The sequence below is a fragment of the Cryptotermes secundus genome, unplaced genomic scaffold, assembly GCF_002891405.2.
Source record: "Cryptotermes secundus unplaced genomic scaffold, Csec_1.0 scaffold236, whole genome shotgun sequence".
In the NCBI taxonomy this organism is placed as follows: Eukaryota; Metazoa; Arthropoda; class Insecta; order Blattodea; family Kalotermitidae; genus Cryptotermes; species Cryptotermes secundus.
This window is the reverse complement of record NW_019738958.1, coordinates 754,372-759,862: the sequence shown is the minus strand read 5'-3', so window position 1 is coordinate 759,862 and position 5,491 is coordinate 754,372. Positions and strand designations below refer to the sequence as shown.

The 5,491-nt window shown below is 37.7% G+C and overlaps 1 long non-coding RNA gene across 2 annotated transcripts in view; it reads right to left on the bottom strand.

The window, feature by feature from the left end:
* Positions 1 to 3,039: 3,039 nt before the first annotated feature.
* The window catches only part of LOC111871400, a 4,360-nt gene continuing 1,908 nt past the window's right edge, over positions 3,040 to 5,491 (bottom strand). For both annotated transcript variants that reach the window (XR_004513771.1, XR_002844015.2), the window contains 2 exons: positions 4,257 to 4,372; positions 3,040 to 3,740 (listed from right to left, as the gene is read on the bottom strand). This is a non-coding gene — a long non-coding RNA (uncharacterized LOC111871400). The remainder of the gene's footprint in view (positions 3,741 to 4,256; positions 4,373 to 5,491) is intronic.

The window sequence follows — 5,491 nt, the reverse complement described above, 5'->3', positions numbered from 1 at the left end:
ACCTGTACTTCTGTAAGTGTGGCATGACAGAACCACATTTTCACCACTGTCTTATGGAGGCATTACTTTTCAGCATACCCTTCCAGGATGAATGTTGCTAATACCAAAGCCCACCAGTGGACACATCATGATCCACAGTCTTATAACCAGTTTTGTCAAGATCTGGTTTAATTTCTTTCTTCCACCACTTTTGATTTCCCAATTGGATGCTTTCCAGCATCTTCCAACAAAAATATTGTACGTATTTGTGTTCAATTTTTTATTGGAGCCTGTCACAAGACAACAACATAACAGTCAAGGTTAAAATTACCTAGCTACATGATTTGGCTTTTTAAAGCCATCATCAGGCAAAACACATGATTATTATATTCACACATTATTAGTAATCATGTGCTTTGCCTGATGATGGCTTTAAAGAGACGAAACATGTAGCTAGGTAATTTTAACCTTGACTGTTATGTTGTTTTGTTACGACAGACTCCAGTAAAGAATTGTCTATAATAATGCAACAGGATGCATGAAATGAAATGTATTTGTGTTCCCCCATCTGAGCTACAAGTCCTTGATGTAACTTTCCTTACAAAACTGGAAAGCTGTATAATCATCAGGTTCCTTGGTGGGGATGCTGTGTGCTATAACACCCATGTTGTAGTCGGCAGGCGGATACCAGGGTTCTGGTGAAACACACCACGCTGCAGTCTGATAGGTGGATACTAACGTTTTGGTGGAATGTGTGCCTCCATCTTTATGACTCCAGATATCAGACATTTAGATTACGTACATACAGATGTTTGACTTGTTAGCATTCATGAATAATACTCATTGAAGCATCACGTTGTGTTTGCAGTCACAACATGAAATCAGGTCATCCACAAACAACAGTTTGATTTGGCTAATGATATGGGATATGATACTGTGTAGGCTGGTAGAAGTTTAATGACATTTCAGAGGAACACACTGCCTTCAGCTTCAATTTCCCATCCCGAAGATGGAGGAAGTATATTTGCTGCAGTGCTGGTTAAAACAAATTTTGGAGCATTACATATCCTCAATAATACTGCTGAAAAGTCAGGATGTGATAGAATGTATGTAGCAGAAGTCTACTGTTATGAAGGTGGCAGACTCCTACCCACCTAAACAGCATCACTTCCAAATTCCTCATGATCACTACCATGAATATCTCATATCTCACACGTAACACTGGTGTTTGTAGATGACTGTACTTCCATTTATGAACAAGAAATATTGGCACACTACAACAATACAGTAATTGTGTTGTATTGCTTAAACTGAACTGTGATCAGTTCAGATGAACTGTTACATAATGAAAGCAATTCTCAGAGCGCTGTTTGAACAAGTCTTCATCACAGTAGTGAGTCTGTTAGGAAATCTACAAATTAATAAGAAATGGCAAGTCTACAACTGCAACCACTTAAAAAGTATCGGCCTGACACTTCAGTCGCCCTGCCTGGGCTCCAACTGCACGCAGCTACCTTAACTTTACAGTTAAACTTTTAATGCATACAAACATATTATGAAATTAAAACATTTTTATATCATTTTCCTAAAGCTGATATACATTTAAATACTACACAAAGTGAAACTATTTTATTGTATCTTTCTCAGCAGGATACGGACCAATAAAGAAACAAGTTTCTTTTGATAGGTGTCATACCTTTTGTCTGAAAAATTAATCACCTATGTTAAGGACAGTTAGTAACAACCATCAATAACCATAAGCTGACTGCTTTGAGTGAGAATGTTACAAACTGAAATCAACTCCACCCATAATTCCAACCTTACAAGTAACCTCACTAACTGAACAACGCATTCTGCATGCACCTAATGGAGTAGGTGTATGNGGTGAGGGTGATTCTGGAGCATTTGGTGGAATGAAGATTTGCAGGGGAAACCGAAGTACTTGGAGAAACCTGCCCCAGCGCCACTTTGTCCACCACAAATCCCACTTGACCAGACCCCGGGATCAAACCCGGGCCACTGCAGTGGGAAGCCAGCGACTAACCACTTAAGCTATGGCACAAGAAAATGTAAGTTTTGGAACACCTGTAGTCTGTCTGTGTACCTTCTTAAGTGAAGATTAGTAACACATCAGGATTACAATTCAGACTGCAGATAATGTTCAGCATTGACTTATATATTCATTTTTGGTTCAAATCATTATCACCACCTCCAAGAAGATGCCTTAAGATCAGTCTTACACAGTTTCATGACCTGATATTATTGGCCAAGTCTGTGTGTCCTTCGAGTTTTCGTATACCTACAGAAGACTCTTAATCATCTGCATGTGGATTAAACACAGGGCTTTTATAACCACATATAAGATTTGCAACCACCATCCATTGTGATTGATACAAGTTGTTTTTAATTTTCCATCCTTTATATGTTTCAATCAAAACAACCATCTTCAGAAGGATATTATCAGCACTTATGGAAACTACTGTTACATGTCATGGATATATATGTTATATCATTTAACTGATATTAAGATACAGAGATATTAGGTTTTCGGACTTTATCCATCTTCCTGGTTTTAAGATAACTAAGAAAAACACAACGTTTCGGAAACTGGATCTGTTTCTGTCTTCAGGTGATGGAAACACCTATTCTGTTGGGTCCCTTAGGTCCAGTGATTGAGGCTATCTCTTTCTAAGGGACCCAACAGAATAGGTGTTTTCCCTCACCTAAAGATGGAAACAGATCCAGATTCCGAAACGTCGTGTTTTTCTTAGTTATCTTAAAACCAGGAAGATGGATAAAGTCCAAAAACCCAATACCTCAGTGTGTTATACACCATCATCAGAATCCTATAGTAACTAATATTAAGATGTACATTGATTTGTTATAACATCTAAAATTATTACAAAAGTGTAAGGAAAATGAACCAAATTTGTTCTAGTTTAAAATAAAATATTGAACATTATTTTGTAAACAGACTAATTGTAATAATTTTTAGATGTTTTAACAAATCAATGTGCATCTTAATATTAGTTAAAAGATATAACATATATATGTATGACATGTAACAGTAGTTTCCATATGTGTTGATAATATCCTTCTGAAAATGGTATTTTTGACTGAAACACGTAAAGGATGAAAAATTAGAAACAACTTTTATCAATCACACTGGACAGTGGTTGAAAACCTTATATACAATTACTAGTGTGACGGACCAGGATGAACAAAGTTACTTTTATAGCCCATTACAAATGTTTCAGTGATATATCAGTGGTGCTTTACAATGATTTGCATTAGACTGTACATCTTCTGATTCTGTTGCTTGTATAATTTTACAGCTTTTCATACTGACCTACAACTGAACAAGGGTTTCTTTCTTCCCTTGGAAGGATACATATTGCTATTGCAATCAAGAAAGGCCAAATATAATTAAGTCATGTCTGATTTAGCTTAGAGGCTGTTCATCAAGTCCTATAAGCAAGCAACTAATCACTAGAAATTGTACTTTTCAGCTTACAGGTGCCAACAGGTTACCTAAGGAAGGAAGAGAACCACTGTACTCATTTTAATGTGACATGAACTCTGTGGCCTTCCTTCCAGTACACATAGGCAATGTCAGCAGCTGCAAGCTGTGTTTTATTTAAAAATAGAGATGATATTCCAGACAGTAAGAAACAATAAAAACATAAGTCCATGCCAAAGTTCAGAGTTGGTGCCAGCATATTTCATGAAGAATTTACAGTTTTGTTTTTGAGGTGGTTGCCCTGAAAAAGAAAGAAATAAAGAAAATGTAGTGATGCTCATGATAAACTTGAAGATCTCACAAAAATTCCGCATAGTGGTTTTCTTTTTGAAAATTAAATTTCATATTCTGCATCAAAAACAGAAATTTTTAGTAAAGCTTCATAGTACCAAGGAGGAAAGCCTTATTAATCAATCCATCATTACAATGACACTTCATAGTGCACAGTCTACAAATTATAACAAGACAAGTGACATGCTCAGAGAAAAACAAATATTTACTTTGCAGCAGTATAATCACCATATGACATTATCGACATTACTATATGGCTTCCCATCTACTCAGCCTTTAAGTTAAAGCTATGAATTACTGTTATTTGCAATGTCAAGATTAGACAAATTTTGAATTGAGTTCACTGGTTTCATCTAGTAATCTGTGTTCTCGTGCCTAAGTCTGTCAGTTAATCAGTTAATGAATACAGTTTTTTTTTTAATTAGAACTGGTTGTTCTTTTCAATGAATGCAGGAAAAAAGCATACTCATGTTTGTTTAATGCCACTAAGGACCATGAATGGAGACTGCATTTCTTTCTGCTTCTGCTGCAAGAGGCTAAGCGTTCGAACTGGGTGTCTGTTGAGCTCATCTGTTTCATCAACTGGAAACAAAAATAAGAAGAATTAATCTCCTTCAGATGGGGCACAGTGTTTGCCCTTAGACATTCTGTAATATCTGCAGCTCCTGTCACTGATTATCCTAACAGCTGGCCAAATTTTAAGTTAGTCTGCTGCTTGAAGTCATCAGTTTCTCCCAATTTCCAACCCATGGTCTGTGTCTACGTCTACTAGCATAATAACAATTGAACAAATATGTTGTGTGTTTTATGAGGAGGCTCCATCTGACTTGCCACAAAGTTGCAGTATTCGCTTCTGTCCCGAGACTGAAGCTACTGTGTATGTTTGTAGTCAGCAGAAAATGAATGCACAAAAAGTGTGGATGGATATCTATCTGCTATGTGGAATCATGGACATGTAACGATAACTAAAATGTCAATGAATAATCCGTCGAGTGTAACAACGTTCTTAGGTCACTTATTTATTTCACTCGCCTTACATGTTTCGGTTCAAAAGAAACCATCATCAGAGGCACGTTACAAACACATGAAACCACTGGCGTTGTATTGTACACAGTATGTATGTAAGCTGCATGATCTGCTACAGATGTCGGAGTGTAAAAGCACAACACTTTCTAGTAACGTTGAATGCATGTACACCTCTTGCATTCCATCCAAAGAATGCCCTCAATTTGGCCTGCTGCGGAGAAGACTTGACAGCTACAGGACAACTTAGGTGACTTAAATTGCTGCCACCTGCTCATGCTACTTCCTCGCTTGTGGATTTCTATACCCTGAAGATGGAGGCGATACGCTCCTCTAAAACATCGGTTTACACAATATCTATACAGTGCCACATCCCAGAAGATGGCATTCTTCATGAGTGACACTCATTACACACCAAGACACTATACAGTAAAAAAGAAAAAGTAAAGTTATCCCTGTAACAGACCGTGGAGGTCCATAGGATTGTGAGACGTCGATGCTCCCATATTTTCCAGACAATCGGCTCACAGTTGGCGGTGAGGTTGTCAGCCTTATGCGCCAAGCTATCCCTGTAACAGACCGTGGAGGCCCATATGGTTGTGAGACATTAAGGCTCCCACATTTTCTAGAAAATCGGATCATCGATGGCGGTGAGGTTGTCAGCCTTACACACCGGCC